The 21,640-nt window shown below is 33.1% G+C and overlaps 1 protein-coding gene across 11 annotated transcripts in view; it reads right to left on the bottom strand.

The window, feature by feature from the left end:
* Positions 1 to 21,640, bottom strand: part of LOC142345573 (putative G-protein coupled receptor No18) — a 280,348-nt gene that overhangs the window by 198,911 nt on the left and 59,797 nt on the right. Inside the window, exon 1 of one of the 11 annotated variants that reach the window (XM_075397688.1) lies at positions 17,844 to 18,247. The exons of the other annotated variants lie outside the window; for them this stretch is intronic. The gene's annotated coding sequence lies outside the window, so the exon portion shown is untranslated. Of the gene's footprint in view, positions 1 to 17,843; positions 18,248 to 21,640 lie in introns of those variants that run through there. 11 annotated transcript variants of the gene reach the window in all.

Genomic DNA, 21,640 nt, shown 5'->3' with positions numbered 1-21,640 from the left:
AATTCCGGCACGTTGCGATTCGTAACCGGTAAATTTTGGAATAGAACTAATAACTCTTGAAGAGAATATTTTTGGCGGTTGTAAAGGAACAGGTGCTGGCATCAAATGGTACCATGAATTTTCATTATCAATATCTAATTGGTAGGCATTTTTGTAGCCTCCAACACAATCTACTTCGTTTGCAAAAGGGTAGGTTTGTCGAGTAATTGGGTCGACGAACATTGTCCTACCATCATAATGAATAGGAATCCTATCATAACACTGTTCAAGAACCTGAAGTGGTGAGTTTCGTTTTGGACAGTGGTACAGCCAACCTATGCTACCATCTGTGTCTAAGAACATCGAGCGGTTGCCGGTTAACATATATCCAGCTAAACGATTGTTTTGGATAGCCTGCATTAGTATCATTTGTTTTTGAGTTCGGTCAAGTTCGCATTGCTCTATGACCAAACCTTTCCATGCTTGTTTTATTTGCATGTAATTATGATATATGACAAAATCCATTTTTACCGCAAGGTTAAGATCATAGTCTAACTTGTCTTTGTCTAAGTGTTCCCATGCAACAAAACCGTTGTCGGATGTTCGGATCTGTTCATCTGAAGGCTTCCTATTAAACCCATTTACACTTAGGCTATTGTCAGGTTCAACACGAAGTTTATGAAAAAATTGTTGAGTTTTTGTTTTATAAGGTTTGCCAGTCTTCATATTAAATCCGCCTTTATAAGAAACATATAAAGAATCTAAATTTGTTCTGTAAATAAATTCTGGTTTTCCACACACCTTTTCTTTTTCATCAATTACTCTAATTTTTATGTCCATTTCAGCAGGAGAATACGTTCCTGGTCCTTCATAGGGCGTCTCCGGTTTTTCATCACTCACTATGAAATACTGTACGTTACCAAGTTCGTTTTCATGTTTTAGCATTTTTGCGTTTTGTGAAAATCTTTTAGTAACAATACAATTTTCCGGTGCCTCCCAATTGTATGCAAAGGGGTCGAGTGATGTCGAATGACAACCTCCTTCTGAGAGGGCACAAGGAAGTTTTAGTCCTTGACTGTTATAGACAGTTCTGTCATTAAGATCAATATCGAGTACAGTTTCTTGCATCAGGGTTTCAAAAGAGAAGTGTTTAATTTGACCACGATTATCACAAGATGTTGATGATTCACCTTCAAGATCAACTCCCTGGTTTTTATAGGAGACAGTTTTTATTCCATGTTTTATGTCAATTTCCATGTCATCATCGTCAAATTCAGTAACAGTAATTTTTCCAGTTTTATTAGCATTTAGGCATTGTTCGGGTGAAACAATAATATCGTATGTTATTATTGGAGCGTTGTGTACAATTGATGAATGGGAAAACATACCACAATTATAACGAATGAGCATTGCAGTGACTTTGCACATAAGAGCTTTAACAAAGGTCCGATAGGACCGTTGATAAAGTGCTACATGTGTATCAACCATCTGAATGTTTTCGGGTGTAATTTTGCAAGGAGAAACTTGTGTTAAAGCATACATTTTATTTTCTTTCATTTTAGAGCAGTCATAATGAATGACCCTAAGTTTGTTAGATACATCATTAATATCCTCAGTAGCGTTAATAACTATAGAAAGAGTACAAAAGTAGAAAAGACTTATAAGTAAATAAGAAAAATAGAGTTTTTCAAAACAAGGATATCTTTTCATCCTGTTCTTTTTTAGCGCTTCAAGTCGGGAATTAAGGCTATGAGTTGTAGTAATAGGCACTGCCAGTAAATGTTGACTGGATTTATTGCTACCTAAAACAAAGTTAAGTAAATCCGGCTTGATAGCGTGATGGCGGCTTGGCCGAGCGACTAGAAGTTCGCCTATTATTATTATTATTTTCTAAAGTTTGTAAATTAGAAGGTCCTTGTTCCGATGTATTAGGGCGGAGAGGACTTAAATTAGGGTCTAGAGGTATTCTAGAATTGTGCTGTGGGCGAGGAGTTGAACTTCTTGTTCGACTACCGCTAGGTAGGTGTGTTTGGACTGGAGGTGGGTTATCACGACCACCTGAACTTGCTTCGTTGAATCCAGAATCAAAATTGGTAGGTGTTCGGTCAGGGTCGAAGTTCTGCACAGGGGAGTCTCTTCGTATGAAATTATCCACGGGGAAATATTCGGTGTTAGTGGGGCTTTGGAAGGAGAATTTAGTCAAAGGACTATTGAGTTTATTCATCTGACTTGTCATTAGATTATTATAAAATGTGTCACAATTATTTTTATCTATACCATACTCTAGGGTTAACTCTGGTATAGTTTCAGTAGCTGGGTAGTACTCGACTAGGTGATTTCTATGAGCGACCTTCCTTGTGGACGGGTTGCTATCTAAAGTTAATTCATAGTTAACATTGGTTAGTTTTTTTCTACAGTATAAGGTCCTGATCTTAGTTCATTTAGTTTTTTTGACTTTCCTAACTCAATTTGATGGTTTTCCATTAGAACTTTTTGCCCAACCTCAAGTGGCTTACCTAATTTGTGTTTGTTTCTATGTTTATGTGCGCGGTTATTGTTTTCTAAGCTCTTTTTATAAGCGTTATTGTATATTTGTTTGAATTGGTTTTCTCGCATAAGCAACGAATTGTTAATATTCGGTTTTAGAAGCTTGTCAATTTCGGTGTTTTTTGAAGTTTGCAAGGTATGCCTGTGAAGAGGCAGGTCTTTGCAAAACTCGGAAGAGCATGTGAGTTGCGAATTTCGTAGGAGTCCTAACTTAAGTGACAGAGGTATCTGTGGTTTTTGTCCGAACACAATTTCATAAGGTGAGATTCCAGTACTAGCATTTGGAACCGTGTTATGAGAAAAAGCAAATTTTGGTGCCAGTTCGTCCCATTTACCTCGAGCTTGTTCTAGAAAAATTCGGAAATGTGCTCCTAGATGTTTGTTTTGGATCTCGACTTTACCATTAGTCCAAGGCGCATAAGCAGTTCGAGGTGCGGGTGTTATACCTAATTCATGAATGTAACTCGCAAAATCTTGGTTCATGAATGCCGAACCCTTATCATAAACAAGTTTTTGTGGTATTCCAAAAGACAAGATGAACTTTTCTAAAGCTTTTATGGTGTCTACTGCGTCTGTGGAACGTACGGGGTATACTTGAATGAAACGTGAAAATGAATCGACAATAACTAAACAATGGTGTTTACCGTTCGATGGTGGATTTAAAGGTCCTTTGTGATCAATGTGGACCGTATGAAAGGGGAATGGGACTGTATCAGTCCAGTTTTCGAGAGGTGCTTCGTGGAGGTCTCTCCGTTTTTGCTTATTTTTCTGGCATTCAAGGCAATCAGCAATTAGGTTTTCAATCCATTTATACATTCCGGGCCAATAAAAAAATCGTTTTACATTAGCAAGTGTTTTATCTAAACCTACATGACCTGACAGTTCACAATGAGCTAGCTGAAAAATTTAAAGAACAATGACAGTGGTACGCAAATTTTTAAGTATTCAATATCTGGTTCGTCTGTTTGTTGTTGAATACATAAGATGTTACCTACAAAACTCAGTTTCTCAAAGTTATTAATGTATGACATTATGCCTTTAGATTGTCTGAATTCAATTTTCTTTTCATCTTTGTTATTGTTCGTCCTTAATTGGCGAATTTGTTGTATCACTGGGTCTTTTAATTGTTTTTGACAAATTACCGATGTATTTAAATCAACTTCTTTAGACAAGATTGTCAGTTTATCGATGAGTTCTCTTGCATCTTGTATTTTTGTATTTTCGGGAAATTTTTTTGCTAATTCGGTTTTGTCTATACAAGTGCTATTTTTCACGAGAAAAACTTTATCGTATTCTAGAGGGAATCTGTACTCCGAGTCTGTGGTGTTAGTTTGATCAATGTAGAGTTTGTCAAAATCTAATTCCGGTGACTGGTTCTCATTGAACAATTCAAATTCCGAAATTGGATCAAAATTTTGTTCGGTTATCCCTTCATCAGGGTAGGAATCAATTTCTGTATAATGATCAGACGTTTCGTCTTCCTCCTGTTCTGACACAGGGGTTATTTCTTGTTTGCGGTGACGCCTATAGTGGTTAATTGATGAACCATACGAGAAATCTTCCGAAATATTGTTTATTGAGCAAAGTCTGTTTTGATTATTGTCGTACTTTTGCTTTACCATTTTGTCATTTTTGAAAATGAATTTGTCGATACCCGTTATGCTTTGTTTTAGGATTGGAAAGAAGTCATCTATTGATCCCTTTTCATTATCACGCAAAATGAAGTATTTTTCCTCGTTACCATGCTCGTCGTAAAAACTAATGTCTTTTGGTATCTTTTTGTGTTTAAGTTGATACTTGTCCAGATCTTTAAGTTTCACATTGCGACTTAGGATGTCAGGAAAAGCTAAGTTTTTTCCTTCAGTCCAAATAATTTTCAAGTTCTGAAATTGAGATATTACTAACTGGTATCTAAAAAACCTGTGAGAGAGTTTTCCTCTTCTACCCCATAGATACATTAAAGGCTTATGGTCGGTGTACACATATACTGGATGGGGAGAACCAATTAGGTAATGCTCATAAGTTTGTAGTGCAGATATTACACCGCAAAGTTCGCGTGCTGTGGTGCTCATTTTTTGTTCCTCTTTAGTGTAAATTCTAGAGTTAAAAGACACTATTCGTTTCCCTTCTGGAAATTCTTGAACGAGAATTGAGCCTACTCCTATAGAGGAAGCGTCTACATGCACGTGGAAAGGGTATTTAGTATCCGGTATTGCTAAGATAGTATCTTCGCTAATTCTGTTTTTAATGTCGTTAAACAGTTTTTCGTGTTCCGTTGTCCAGACAAATTTAGTTTCTGTGCGGGTTAGGTCATAAAATGGTTTGCAGTCAACATGCAAATTTTTGATGTACATGCTGTAGAATCCTAAGCAACCTAGAACTCTCATGACATCACGTTTGTTTTCAGGCGACTTAAGTGCTTTTAAATCTGCTACTCGCTTCTTGACTGGTTGTATCCCATCTTTACCTACTACATGTCCCAAGAACTGTACTTTCCTAAGGAAAAATTTAGTCTTTTCAGGTTGAGCTTTTAATCCTGATTTCCTTAAAAGTTCATGGTACTTGTCAATTATTTCAAACATTTCGGTTTCATCTTGTGCTTGCATGATGGTGTCATCAATGTAGGTTATAGCTTGTTTTTTTCTAATTAATGGTGCAAAATGGATAGTCATTATACGACTGAAGAAATTAGGTAGACCGCATAGGCCGTAAAATCCGCGTTCAAATGTGTATTGCTTTGGACCAATTACAAAACTCACCAGCTGTTTGGTTTCCTCAGTTAGAGGGACTTGGTTATAGGCTGAACAAAGATCACTGGTTGTGAAGAAATTACCTTTTAATCTAGTTAATAGACTTCCGATTGGTTCGAGTGGCCATGAATATCGACTAAGGTCTGTTATTGAATTCAGATATCGGGCATCTATAACCAGTTTTACTGTGTTCCCCTTGGGTAGGATTATGATTGGATTAATCAATTCTGATCCCATTTCTTTATCATTGCCCATTTCCCGGATTATACCTGTTTTACACAGTTGTTCCAAAAGGTTTTCTAGTTTTTCCTGATAATGTAATGGTACTTTGGATGGTCTTTGTTTTGTCAAAGTTGAATTAGGTAACAGTTTAACATGAAACTTTTGTTTTATCTTACCAACGTCGTATTTGTGTTGAGAGTAAACGTCTTTATTTTTAGTTAAAGTCCTCAGTAACTTGTCTAAGTTTTCGTCATTGATATCAGCTTGACTGAAATCAAATTTTTTGAGAAACGCTTGATCGGTTTTGTCAAATCTGTTAAGTTTTTCTTTGGGAAGTTCAACGGGTCTGATGTTCTCATCAGTTGTTTCTAATTGTGGCTTAAGATCCTTGAGGTCGTCGCTAAAGTCTGTTTCTAATTCGTAGTTGTTGGTAAAATCTTGTTGCCTTTTTCGCTTTTCTGTTTTCTTTTGTTTTTCAGGAGTTTTGCCTGCAAAGAAATTTTGAATTTTTGAAATTTTTGGACCTTGTTTTTCACTAACATGGAATATTTGGTCCCAATTAGTGTCATTATTCATTAGGTGGTTTATGAATGCAACGTTGTCAACTACAGAAAATTCTGGGTCTTGTCGAATTTCAATGTCTTCTAAAGTGTGCCCAATAGGACTCTTTTGGATGACAACCTTGTTGTTTTGAGGATTGTTTAGCATTATTGGTAATTCCTTTTCTTTTCTAAAACACTGAACGTTGTAGGTATAAATTCCTTGAGCTTGCAGTTCACTTCCAATTACGAAGGAGGTTCCCTTTCTGAAGAATTCATTCGGTGGTCTAATCGATATTACTCGAGTTGATTTTGGTGCTAATGGTAGTTGCTGGTCAAGAGTTACAATTTTGTAAGAGCTAATGTATGGATAGCTTTTCGTTTGGTATCTAGATAATGTGACGGCTACTTCGGGGTAAGTTTTTAAATCAATTTTTGGAGTGGTTAGGTCAATAGATTTTACAGTAGATTCAAGGAAATCCATTCCCAACAAATTCGGCTTGCAACCATCTTTGGCTGAAACCCATGTGGTAACTTCCACTTGATACTTTCCTTCAATGTCGAAAGAAGTTTTGAAAGTAATTTGACCTAGAAGTTTTAGTTTCTCACCATTAACCGCTAAAGTATGATTTTTTGAAGCTTTCATCTCAATGTGTTGTAATTTACATAGTTCAAGATAAGTGTGGTAATTAATTATAGAGCTTGATGCTCCTGTGTCCAATAAAAACTGTGTTTCTAAGCCGTTATTTTTATTTTTGTCTCCGACGGATTGGTATAAATTAATATAAATATGTGAGTAACTTGTTTTGTTATCAGTAGTGTTTATGAACGGAGACCTGTCTAGTTTAAATACTCGTCGTTGTGATTCTCATTATTGTAATAGTCTCTGGAAGTTTCACTGGTAAAGTGAACTCGAGGGCTTCGCCCTTCACTGTTATCTCTTGAATGAGTATTATTGTTTTGTCTAGTAGGTGTCCTATCTCGGTCATGGTCTCTACTCCTATCACGATATCGATTATCCGATCTTGGAGGACCGTTGTTTTGTCTATCCCTACTACTTTGCCTATTGTTATCTCTGTAAGAATAGTTTCGATGGTTATTGTCTCGTTCCTGTGATCGGTTATCGTAAGAAGATGATTGATAATTATTTGAAGAGTTTGATGGGTACGGTGATCGATGTCGGTAATCTGATCTAGAGTTGTTTTGATAATTGGGTTGATTTTGGTTATAACTATTTCTTTGTCTGTCCCTAGAATTTCGATTGTCATAATTGTTTGATTTGTAATTTTGTTGACCTGGTGAATGGCTCCTACTACGTTTATAATTATCTGTGAACTTTTCTCGTTGTTGAGGTGGGTTTCGGTTTTCGTTTTTAAAGTCCTTGTACTTAAAGCAGAAAGCTATTGTGTGACCTGAACGTTTGCAAAACTTGCAGAATCTAGTCTGGTTTTGTTTGAATCTGGGATTGTCGTTGTTGTATGTGGCGTTTATTTTATGATCTTTCATTAGATTTGCAATTTCTGTGAGTTGGTTTTTTAACCCTTCTATTTCTATTTTATTGTCGATACTACTTGAGGCAGTACCCGTGAATTCACTGCTAACAGAAAAACTTAAGTCTTTAGTTGCTACATGATCCTGTAATTGTTGCCAAGTTGTAGCTGGGTTTTCTATTAACCGCTGATGTGCCTTTTGCTTGAGTGTAGGTGGCGTTAATCCTCTTACAAAGTACTCCATACACTTAGCGTTACGCTGGTCGTTGTTAAAATCTGGATCTGGCCATCCTTTTTCAACTGCTTTTGTTACTCGGTGTGTATAGCTTTTTATCAACTCATCTGGTTGCCTTTTAATACTCTCGACTTCAATTCTTTTCCTATACTTGTCCTTTGCATCAGTAAAACGGGTGATGAACTGATTTCTAACTTCGTTCCATGCTAAACCTGGTGCTAAGGTTTCAAACCATTGGGCTGCGGGCCCACGCAAAACCGAACCAAACAACGCTTTTTGTCTAGCGTCGTATGCTGCTTGCAAATCAGCATCCGCAGGATCTCTTGTTCCTAGTGAGAATTGGATTTTTCTTTGTATTAAACTAAAGAATTCCTGGGCATCTTCAGATGGATCTAAACCTGTAAATTTCTCTAACGCTATGTCAGGGTACGCAACAACGTTCGCTGCCATGTTTTGTTTTAGTGTATGAAAAGAATATTTTATACGAAAGTACTATTGGTTTGGGTAATTAGTGTAGAAAATATTTTTGTTATAACAATTAAGTAATAAAACACTAATACTAAAGTAGAAAGTTGAACTGTTTGTTTTGTGTTATGAATTTTATTTGTTTAGGACCGTTTAATGATTGTATTTTAAATTCAAAGTTTTCGCCGTTATCAGTACTAAAAATTTCAACCCAAGAGTAAATATCGGTTTGCTCAACGGTAAAATTTAATAACCAAGGATAAGTGCTTTCAGAGTGTTTAAATTCAACAGAGTATTGGTGAAATTTGTTTATTTTTGAAAATCTAATTTGTGTGACAAATTCTGTTTTTATAAGTAATTTAACTCTATCTGGTAAACTCGGATCGTCAGGAGAAACGTTGATGTATTTTGGTTTAATAATTTTTAAGATTTGTAAACCAAACGGGGGAATTTTATTTTGGTGGCTCATCCACACACAAGATGATAACGTTTATGCTAATTCTATCACACTGTTCTGATTTCTTAGAGCACACAAAAGTTCCTTAAAGTTTGGGTTGGTCCACTTGTAAGTTATGTAGATTTCAGTTTCTGTTTCGCTAGAAGAGTGATGGTAAATGCATAAAAAGTTTCTGTTCTTGTCAGTTAAATAATATGAAACTTTGCCTATTGTGTTATGTACTTTAATACTTATATTTAGATCTTGAACGTTTACTTTAATATATGACATATAAATAACATAGAACAATTGTTTTTGTTGTTTTATTAATGTATTTTTTTATGAAATTACACAGAAGACAGTATAAAAACGTTTAGTACGGGATGTTTAGTACATCAGAAGTAGTATTTTTGTAGCTATTATTGTGTTTAAATATTGTTTCTTAAGTGCTTGAGTCTGTTAATGACCGTATTTTAACATGAGACAACAACTTTTCTATGATAAATTTGTGTACAAATTGGGTTAAAAAGGCTAGTTTACGCTCTTTTAATTAATTATTGGCTAAATTTTCTGCGGGAATCTCGATCACACTGTTTTTAGTTTTTAACAAAGTTAGTAAATTCTGAAAATTTGGGTTCTCAGATGCATAAGTTATACAAAAATCAGCGGGAGAATTATGTTCAAACATGTAGAAAATAGCTAAGAAAGTAATTCCGTCAGTAATAAACCGTGTTATTTTACCCCTTCTAGTGTTTTCTATTGCTGTTAGATTAAGATGTTCTACAATAACTATTCCAGTTTGGTCCATGCACTGTTTAAAACCTCTATTGGTGAAATTTTTATAGTGAAACCGGTTAAAATGGGGGAGTTCTCATCAATTTATGTTATTTTCAGGCTAAAAATCTATGTTGGGGGGATAAAATTTAGTTTAAAACCCGTTATTCTTTGTTAAATTTGAGCCTTTTTCAGATTTATGTGGTCAAAACTTGGTTAATATTTACTAATTTTGTGTAAAAATGACGTTAATATGGCTATTTTCTTGAGTATTATTGGTTAAAATTGGATAAGAATGATGTTTTTAAGGCTTAAATGTGATTAGTATCCGTTAAATTATGATAAAAGTGACGTTAATTTTGTTAAAATCTGGTTAATATTTGAGAATTTAGGTCAAAATGATGTTTATTTGGTTAAAATTTGATTAATATTACCCCACCCGGGTCAAGGAATTGATAAAACAGAGTGAATATTCAACTAAGGAAGGCTTAAATTTAACCAAAATTGGGTTAGTTAATGTGAAAATGCAACAACGTGTGCTTAAATGTGTAGAAAATTAGATATAAATTACACTAAACACCTATTGGGGGGATGAATTCTGGTTAAATTTACGTTAAATTGTTTGAAAATGCTATATTTTGGTCAAAAATTCAGTAAAAATTAGACATATGTTACTCTAAATATGATTTGGGGGGATGATTTTTGGTTAAAAATCGGCTATTTAGTGTGAAAATGCTAAAATTCTGCTGTGAATTTGGTGAAAATCGGCTAAAGTTTAGTTTAATTAGGTGTTGGGGCGGTGAAACTTGGATAGTTTTTGGTAATTTGGAGTGTATATGTTAAAATTTAACCATAAATTTGGTCCAAATCGGGTCAGAAATAGTCTAAACAAGTTTTGGGGGGTGAATTCTGTATAAATTTCGATTATTTAGTGTGAAAATACTAAAATTTAAGCATAAATTTGGTCAAAATCGGGTTAGAAATAGACTAAACAGGTTATGGGGGAATGAATTTTGTATAATTTTCATTTATTTAGAGTGAAAATACTAAAATTCAACCATAAATTTGGTGAAAATTGGGTTAAAATCAAATTAAATATGTTTTGGGGGGATAGAATCTGGTTGAATTTCGGTTATTTAAGGTGTAAATACTAAAATTTAACCATAAATTTGATGAAAATTGGGTGAAAATTAGGCTAAATAGGTTTTGGGGGGATGATTTTTGGTTAAATTTTGACTATAAAATGTAAAAGTACTTCAATTGTTATATAAATAAACTAAAAATTGGACATAGATTACCCCCACCCGGGTCAGAACAATTTTACAAGAGCAAAGAATCAGTTGCCTGTTACTATTTTAATGTAAATTTACTGTATTTCGGCCGTAAATTTGATATAAATTACTCTATTCGTTTGGCTACTAGTGTGCTTTCACTTCTGTGCTAGTGGTTATTTTACTATTTTAATCCGATCGGATAGAAAAACAAAAATTCAGGCGTGATTCTTTCCTCTGGGCGCACCAGTTATCAAATTTGGCTGGGCTGCTACAGATCACACAATACGGGATCTCTTTATGTATGCCAGTCAAACTTGACAAAAGATATAACAAATCGAAGGCAAAGATATATGCCTAAGACCTGTCTGTGCTATAAGTCTCAATTTAAAGTAGTTGGGGGGCTGAAAAGTTCAATTAATTAAATAGATAGTTTAAATGAACAAACTTACACTGAGTAGTATTAAACCGGGCTGAGCTGTTACCCGATTGTGTTGTTGTTAAATGATTGTGTCGTTGAAAACTTCTAAAACTTCTTCCAGTTGATTTCTCACAAGTATGTTCTGTTGGAAAATTTGCTAAGTTGGAAATCTTTAATAAAATTTCTGTTTAAATTTAGGAATTTATTTTGCAAGAAAAATGAAGCAGTTGTCTGCTGCTCGTCGCTGGCTCTGTTATTTGTCTCTCTAATTTTATTCCGTCCCACTTCGCTGAGAGAAACAATTAATTCCTCTCAGCTCCGTTTGGGCCGATAGGGAGCGAATCACAAACTCACGTTCATAGTGAGGTGCTTCTTAATTTTCCTATTGGCCGAGAAGGCAAGAGAATTAACTCTTTTTTATCTCACGGAAAAATTATTGAAACTCCAAAAAATAATAAAAATCTAAAAAGCTGAGAGCATCAATTATTGATTTCGTAGGCGCCTGTTTTCTGCTTTTCCCCTCTTCTAAAACCGCAACAATTATGGTTTTCTTGGGGGCTTTTTATGAGACTCTATTGTCTTTTCCCCTGAAGCAATCTGCTTCATCTTTATTGAACTTGGGGGGAAAGATCTGCATTGCAACTGTCAAAAGCAGAAGTAATTTAAATCAAAAGAAACTGTGGTTTTACAGGCCGCCTACGTTCAACAACGTACATTTTCTATCCTGGATATAAGCGAGGAGATCCAGGCCTAAAGTTGTGTTATTTAAATAAGTCGAACTGAGTTGTTTAAATACTTGTGTACTGGTAGTCTTAACAAGCGTTAGTTTGTTTAGCGCGCGGCGAAAGAATGGTTAATTAGCGCCTAAATACGTTCGCTCTAATGCGGGATTAATTATCCGCTCATTTGTAACGGCTCTCGTAATACTACAATATATACGAACGTGCAATATATTCAAGTGCGTTTCGGCAAACAAGAGATAGCAACAGAAAAATTTCCTTTTATTTAGGCTCAATTGCGGATTACAGATACGTTTAATGCAAAAAAAATACCTAAAATGAGCGGAAACGTGCTACAAGACTTGTCACCTATTTTAGAATTTTAAATTATCCTTATTTCGCAAAAAATGGCGCAACCCCTTTTGCGAAAACTAAGATACAAATCTTGTCTCCTAATTTTGTTCATTTTATGTATCTATTTTTCGAGCGATTTTTACTAAGGCGGAAATTTTGGGGTATACCTCTGCGTCGTAATGCTAAATTCTGTTTCAATTATGTAAATTTAAATTTCTGTAAAAAGTATTTAAAAAAGAAAACAAACGCTCACTGATTAATTTTTGTCCGTCTGTGAACTGTATAATGAATGAACCCATCTGAGAAAAGCGTCTGTAAAACAAAATATTCAGTATTTAATAGCAATTAAACAATTTATTGTGGCAGATAACGTTTTTATGGAATTATAAATTGAAGCTGAAACAAATAAACAATGTTGATCAGTCTACGGCTGTTCCCAATTTAATTGTTTATTTGATAAATAAGTGATAGTAAAATTAAGTCGGGCGTTAATATATAACAACACGGTTTGTTGCTTAGAAACACCTTCTCTGTAAAATCCAACCCTAGCCAAAACAAAATCCCACCTTTTTTTCACCCCGTCTCAGCAGTATAACTATTAAAAACCCGTAAATAACATTAAATTGGCGCGCCCTGAGCCTCCAGTTATTTTTGTTTTACAGGTTGTAAATCTGCATCATAATATATGTATATAGCGACCATTTAAATGTGCTAAAATTTCCTATAACTGGCTGTAAATGTGGAAATTTATGTATTTATGTCTAGACGAAGAACAAAATATTGCAATTTTATCAGCCGGAGGCTTAGACCGAGATAAATAGAAACAAACGGTTCAAACAGAAAGCTTTGCTAGCCAATTCTGAACCTTTTTCACGCTTTTTGTTCAAAATGAACTTCTTTTTCAACCATGGGCAAAATTGTTCAACTTGTTTGCGTTTACAGTTAATTTATGTGACTTTTTAGTCAAAAATTTTCTAATTTGCTGTTGGGGAACCACGACCCGAGAAGCAAAATAAATTCTACAAGATATTCCGAAAATCTTACAATCTTAGACGTTGCTATTTTGTAAGATTCTTGAACAATTCAATTTTTTTCGACTAGAGCATGACTCATCTTCAAAACCTAATTGAGCACCACCGAATGTTCGATCGTAATTTGTACAGAAAAATGCGTGAGTTTCGGATCACTAGGAATTTTGCAAATTTAATTTTCAGATCAATGAATACTATTCTTTTTCTGTAAGAAAAGAAGAACTATAATTGTTCTTTTTGTTATATATTTCGAACTTCAAATGAGCAGCTTCAATTTCGCTTTATTGTAAAAATAAGAATGATTTATCGGTTTGAAATAATTTAGATTAAATTGTTTTCAAAACTAACAAAATTGGTTTTAAAAAACAATCTTATCCAACAATATTAAGTTCACGTGCAAGCTGAGGACCAAAACACTGAGAAGCCGTACGTTAAAAATGAATGACAGAGAACAAAAAATAGTGTTTCTGTGAATATTCAGATATTAAAACAATAAGTGTGAATGTTTTGGAAGTTTACGTCCAATTGTGATTTTAAGAGAATTCTACCAAGTGTATATAATTATAATCTCTATAAAACGATAAAATTCAATTTACCTTGAAATCAATCAGTCAAAGGTAGACGTATATGCAAACATATATATTTATATATATATATATATATATATATATATATATATATAAATATATATATATATATATATATATATATATATATATATATATATATACATATTTATATATAAATAAATATACATAAATATATGTATATATATATATATATATATATATATATATATATATATATATATTCCTATGTATAGATTCATATTGAACTTTAAGATATTGCATTACTTTTTTAATTCCATTTTTCAGAATCAGCAGAGAGTTTATCTTGTCAAAATTTACAATATCAGACATAATTTTAAACAGTATGATCTTTAAACGGTCAAGGGATGACCTTCGTATCTCATGTAAAATTCTTTTAGGCAAATGGGTAAAGTTATAAAAAATTTTAAGTAGGAATATTAGTTTGGCAAGAACTTTTAAATTGTACGTTTACCTTGTAATAACGTGTAAGTTGTATGTTTCACTGGCAAATTTTTGGCAGAAGTACTTGTCAGGCAATGAATCGCCGTTTAAGAACGTTTGAGAAACCTGCAAGCTCTCAGAATTTAACCACTCCTATCTGGTCAAAAAGTCATTACTGCATATGTGTTGGCGCTTCAACTGGCAGTATTTAATTTAGTGAAACTTAGAACAGATGAAAATTAGAATTAGTTATTCACAGGTTATTTAAAAGTTTTTGAGTCCAAATTGTTTCAAAAAAATTTATTTCAATTGCTTTGCTTACTCATATTGAATAAAGACTCAATAGAAGGCAGGTGGTATAAAATTATAAATGAACAGCTCATTGAAAAACGACAACATTTTCTAAATCTGAAAAATGTAAAATAAAAATTTTATAATCATAGCAAAAGGTTGCTTGAGTATTTGCTTTTAACAATCACTTTAAAATCATATTAAAAGTTTGGTCCTTAAAATACTAGTGAAAACAACTTCTAAAACCGTTTACTTGTCTATCTATTCAAAAACGTCCATATAATTTAATTATTTTGCTAGTTATTTTCTCCTTAATGTTATTTTTCGTTTTTTCTTTCTGGATTCCTATTGGCAAGTTGTTCCACTTTCTCGAAAAATTTCCGACTATGATCATTCACTCTATGTTAATTGACACATTGACAAATTGACAAAATATCAAACAAAAAACGACAGTTTGTGGCTTTTTTCTCATCTCAATTATTTTCAAACATTTGAAAGACATTTTTGGATATTTGACTCCTTTCCTTGTAACGCTTTATAAAATCAAAAAAACTTTAAAAGGAAAATTTTTTTCATTGAAAAGCTCTGCAGGTAAAATTTTATTTCTTAATAGAAGATTCGTTTGCCTTTTACGAATATGGCAAACCTTTATACCCCAATTTACTTGTTTTTTTTATTCTCAGAAGTGATGAAGCTGGCAGAGATATGAGAAACATTGCAATCAAATCGAAATGTGAATGGGCAATTGAACTAAAAAAGTACAGTTCCTGCTTTTAACGGTAAAAGATGTTTCACTAAGTAGATTGATCTAATAGCAGTTGCAATTTTTATCAATTTTTTTATTAGTTCTAAGTCGAATTACAATTTATTGCCAAATTTCAATTCTTTTTCTTTCTCCAGCAATTACAAAATTTTTGACATTTTTCCAAGACTCTCAGTTTATACTACATTTATTTAAAAAAAAACAATTTTATCAACCAGAGGCTTAGATTTAGATATATAGACGCAAATGGTTAAAACAAAGTTTATAGCAGTTTTGTTGCAGAGTTTTTAGCAATTTTGTCCCTATTTCACGCTTTTTTGTTCAAAATGAACTTTTCATCTTCAACCTTTGATGAATGTGTTCCACTTGTTTGCTTTTACAAATAAAAAAGTACTTTTTTCGTCGAAGGTTTTGAAATATGTTTAATAAGATAAAAATGTGATTTGAATTCTGCTGAAATTTAAAATATGACATCACTTTTCTAATTCGATTTTGATTATCTGGTCAAATTTAAGCTGTCAGTCAGAAATTTGAACAGATCGACACGTAAACGCGCATTGAAGGAACATATAACTCATATGAAATTCTTGTAAATTCAATTGTTTAGTATATAGATGGATAGATAAATTGTAAGTCGGATTGATTTTGCAAGAAATTCTAGATTGTATGGTAAACTTGTATGAACCTGTCAGTTGAAAGTTAGATTGATTGTAATCTTTTAGGGATCTTTTCCGCTAGCGCCCCCCTCCCAGTAAATTAGGCATTCCCCCCTTTGTATGTGTTTAAACATAATGTATGCATTTGAGTTATTACGTATGTATACGTACGAATAGGCATTTAGAAAATACTATTAGAGCGGAGGTTTGAAAAAATTATGTATACACCAATAAGTCACTGCATATACTGTAAACATCAAGCAAAAACTTGTTCTTATTGTATTTTTTGAGTAATTAAGAGTTTTGTAAAGCTTCTTGAAAATTGTTACATATACGATTGTTGATATATTATATCAGGAACGATACTATGAAGATAAATAACCTTTTAAGAAGTGAGGAAAACATTAATTTTTGGGGGGTGCCTAAATTTTGGCTAAGTAGGCCTGTGGGGACGCAAAATAAGCCGAGGTAAAAGTAAACCGACATAAAAACAAGCCGAAAGTTTTGTAATAGTTATGTAATCTATCGAAAATAATACATTGTTAACCATTACAATCAACACTGCGCATAGTATTATAGTACATAATGTATTCCAATGCACCAGAAAATGAATAATACGTCAATTTTTGGAGATCTAGAGGGCACGGGCTGTGGGATGTAATCAGGAAAATGAGGGCCGGTTATCGCGGTAAAGCTGCGACGGAAGAAAAGCGCGCCCACCGGCCCACAATGGGCAACTTAAAATACGGGTATCCCAAAATTTTTCGGCTTATTTGACCCCACTTTCAAAATTCGGCTTGCTTGCCTATTGGCTTGCTTTACCGCCACCTGGGATGTTGCTAGCGGAAATGATCCACTTTTGGCAGAAATACTTGTAAGGCGATTAATATTTAAATGTTGTTGAAATGTTTTCGATTCCAAATTGCTTCAAATAAACTATTCCAAATGATTACCTATTCCTAATCAATTAGGGTTCACTAGAACGCAGACGGCTGGAAATTACAAATGAACAGATTGTTGAAAAAAGACACACAATTTCTCAACTACCCACTATTAACAAAATTTTTGACATATAAATGGCCAATTCGATTATTTTTTTCGAGTATTCGTAGTTAATACTTTTTTCTTAAAAGTCTAAAATGTTAAACCTCGAGTGATTGTAGAATTTTTATCGTGTAAAATCTGACATATTTCTGACAAAGCCATCTTGCTAATAGCCTGTAAAGGGATGCATCTTTTTATCAGATCTGATAAGACGTTTCTCAGATCTTATACGATAAAAATTCCTCTTGTAAGTTCTTACCCGATAAAACTTCTGTCTTATCAGATCTTACACAATAAAACTTCTCTTGTAGGTTCTTACAAGATAAAAAATCTGTCTTATCAGATCTTACATGATAAAAAATTCCGTCTTATCAGATCTTACATGATAAAAATTCAGTCTTATCAGATCTTACACGAATAAAATTCCTCCTTATCAGATCTTACACGACAAAAGTTCCGTCTTTTCAGATCTTATACGATAAAAAATTTCGTTTTATCAAACTAAATTGAATCCATTAAGTCTCTCAATTTTTAGATATAGCACACAGAAAAGAACCTCAAATCAATTTTTTCAGTTCCTACCAGAACAATTTTTTCAAATCCTCGCTTCCTGTCAAAAACAAAAACTTTAAGGAATCAAGGTACTTTTAAGGAATCAAAGAAGTTGGAGTTTGGTAAAAAAAAAATGTTGACCGGACACAAGTATTTCAACAAAATGTTCCTGTGCTTTAAATAATTGCGTTTTGGATCTAAAAAATCAAAAAGGAACCACCGGTCGGTCAAGTGAACTTTTCCAATTTTATTTCAAAAATAAAATCAACTCACCAATCATTAAGATCTACTTATAAAAATGTTGTTTTTAAGCGTCTTTTATCGTCTATTTTAAGTAAACAATAACAAACAAAGCATTCCAAATTAATTACAAAGAATTAAGTTTTCAGAGGCTTTCTTATTTATTAATCACAATTAAGCCATTGTTTTAAATTCCGCCTCGGAATAGTTGGTAAAGCCGCTTTGAAACCAAAATTGAAGTATATACATGTATAGACCGAATTTTTGAAGCCATCAATTTTTAATGTACGCTAAAAACTTAGTTGCGTACTTTAAAATTTAGCTTATCAATATTATTCATAGTTTTTAGACCAAAAGTAAGCAATTTACAAACAAAAATAAATAACAAATAAAGATTTTTAAAAGATGTTTCAACATAAAATGTCAGGCTTTAAGCACCGATTCAGACAAAAAGCAAACAAAATCGCACTTAAAGAGGAAAATAGCAGTTCGTTAGAGGAAAAAGAAAATTCGAATTATGACGATCGAAAATTGAGTTCGAATCAAAATTTTATGACTAAGAGTCCAGTTATAGTTTTTTTTTAAAAATGGATTGCTCCAATTAACCATTTAATAGCGCAAATTCCAATTAATCGAGATTGAGCTAAATATCTCTTCACGAAGCATTAATGTTAATTTGTTTGCTTGTTCATAAAACATCATACTGGCTGTCTAAAAAATGTCTGTCCTGAATACGGAATATTTTTTCTTCTTATATGCAATTGACTGTCTCTGAACAAAATTGATTGTCTCTGTAAATGACCAAAACAATTGACTAATAGAGACACCAAATGTGTGTCGCAAATCTCGCTCAAACTGGTAGGCAAAAATACTGATCATTTGTATTAACAGAGTAACAAACATGGCATTATTAGAGAAATCGACAAAAAAAATAGGATATCACTCCAAATTTTTTTTGGTTCATTTATGTGAAATTTATAGAATTCAAGAAAAATTCAAGATCTCGCAATTTGACCGCTCCTACTGGCGTACGGCAAATGTATTGTTACTGTCACTAGCAATATGCATTTTGGTGAAACATAAGACACATCCTACGACATCAAAATTAAAAATAGTTATTCAAAGGTTATTTGAATGTTTTTGATTCCAAAATGCTTTGAAAAAAAATTTAAAATGCATATCAAATATGTTAACAAGAGGAACCAAACGTGGTATTATTACGGATATCGACTGAAAATCAGAATCAATCCAAATAAATTTTCGTTCGTTTTTTGTTAGAATTTGACTTTTCACATTTGTTTACTTCGACGCTCAATTCACTCCATTTTTCATTTATAACTGATTGGATGTTCGTTGTTTTCTTTTTGTCGTCAAAAGCTTTCAAATGAAATTTTTGATTAACAGGGTACACCAAAAACTCGCCAACTTTTTGCCAGAGTGGTAACATTTGGTAATCAGCAGACCTGAATGACCATATGTAATAACTATTTAGGAAAAGCAAAAGATTGCGTAACAAAATTTCTGATATGAGCTCAATGTTTCTAAAAATTGTGAAAAACTAAAAATAAAATATTTGCAAATTATGTTTTAAAAATCAACGAAAAGGCAAATAGAATGAAATTTCCAAGCGTTTAACCAAATGTGGTGATCATATACCAAAAAAAAAACAAAATTGGACAACCAAAAACAACCATGCAATCACTATTTTTTTTAAAAAAATTAATTTTGATGACTTTTTCTAAATTGCAAATGTTGCGGATGCAACTTCAAGATGGCTAAATACGGCAGTTAAGATGATTTGCCGCAAAAAAACTTGACTTTATGTCCCACCTTGCTAACTGTCAGTTACCAAAAACATGGAAACAAAACATCTGAATTTAACTTTTTCAATGCTAGAAATATGTTTTCACTAAATATTAATGGTAACTAACCAACATTCAACCTTCTGATGTTACAATCACAGACGCTAACGATTACTTGGTTGTGACAAGAGCAGACAACGATCTCCTGCATGGATTTTTTACTGGAATCAGATGTCACCAAGAACAATTTTTTTTGGAAGTTGGGTTTCAGACGTCACCCCTACAAGAGGTTCTAGTTTCTTTACTGGTTTCAGACGTCACCAGCAGAAGTCCGCCCGAGGTCTCAGACGCCACCTCTGATGTCCTGTTCCCCGGTTAGATCGAGCCAAAAATCTCTAATTTTTTAGACAAAAAGCCACCAAAAAATTGAAATTTGTTCCCCAAAAACCTGTTTTCTGCTACTATAACACCTCGATTGATAAACTTCGACTAGTTTTATTTTTCTAATAGCAAGTAAAAGCAATTTAACTACTTTGAAAGAAAAATTTGCTGAGAAAAAGGCCAAAAGTCAGAAAAACGGTCGCAAAATCAGAAAAATCAAAAAATCCATTTTGATTTTCTGATTGCATATTCTGAGGAAATACCAAAAAAGCCTTCGAACTACTTTTTTTGATTTAGTTTCCAAATAGCGAGAAGGCCATTCTAGTCGATATGTCATACTGGAGTCTTAGAAACAAGAAATGTTAGGAAATTTTTTCTGAAATCAGAAAAATCAAAAAACCCATTTTGATTTTCTGGCCCCATATCTTATTGATTCACAAAATAAACTCTTAAACTATCTCTTTGAGTTAGTTTTGGATTCGCCAGAAAGCTATTTTCGTCGATATAGTATACTGAGTCATCAAAAACGAGAATTGTCAGAAAATTTTTTCTGAAATCAGAAAAATAAAAAAAATCCATTTTGATTTTCTGGCCCCATATCTTATTGATTCACAAAATGAACTCTTAAACTATCTCTTTGAGTTAGTTTTGCAGTAGCCAGAAAGCTGTTTTGGTCGATATTGTATACTGAGTCATCAAAAACGAGAATTGTCAGAAAATTTTTTCTGAAATCAGAAAAATCAAAAAACCCATTTTGATTTTCTGACCCCATATCTTATTGATTCACAAAATAAACCTTCAAACTATCTTTGTGAGTTAGTTTTGCAGTAGCCAGAAAGCTATTTTGGTCGATTTAGTATACTGAGTCATCAAACACGAATAATGTCAGAAATTTTTTTCTGAAATCAAAAAAAAAAATCAAAAAACCCATTTCAATTTTCTGACCCCCATACCCTATTAATTCACAAAATACGCTCTTCAACTATCTTTTTGAGTTAATTTTGCAGTGGCCAGAAAGTTGTTTTAGTCGATACAGTACATTGGGATCTCAAAAACAAGAAAGATCAGGCATTTTTTAAAATTTTTTCTGAAGCCGGAAAAACAAAAAAAAAAAAAAACTCCTTGATTTCCTGACCTTATATCCTGTCTATTTGCAGTTTGATCTCTTATGCTAGCCCTGTGAGTTAACTGGAGAGAAAGCTATTTAGGTCAATACATCGAATTGTGATCTCAATATCGCGAATTGCCAAGAAAACTTTTTTGAAATCAGAAAAAAAAAATTCAGAAAAAAAAGTTTATTTTTCTGACTACACATCGCCTTGAAAGCAAACCAAGTTGTCAAACTAGCCCCTTGACTTACAGTGCAATTGCCGAAAATCGATTTTTAGTAGATATATGAGTCAGCCTCAGAAAAAAGAAGAGAAGTTAAAAAGGCCTTTCGAAAAAAGAAAAGAAAAACGGTTTCGATTTTTTCGGACTGCACAAAAAAAACCTAAATTGTGAATCAAACAGTCTAACTCATTTTTTGAGTAAGATTTTGAAATTGTCTCAAATTTTTGTTTTCGAATATATTATATCCGGAGTCTGGAATCAATAGGAGTTACAGAAAAAATTTCGAAACAGGTTTCTTTAAAAATAGAAAAAACT

Source organism: Convolutriloba macropyga, chromosome 9, assembly GCF_964194025.1.
Source record: "Convolutriloba macropyga chromosome 9, txConMacr16.3, whole genome shotgun sequence".
In the NCBI taxonomy this organism is placed as follows: Eukaryota; Metazoa; Xenacoelomorpha; order Acoela; family Convolutidae; genus Convolutriloba; species Convolutriloba macropyga.
This window is presented reverse-complemented; position numbering and strand designations above follow the sequence as displayed.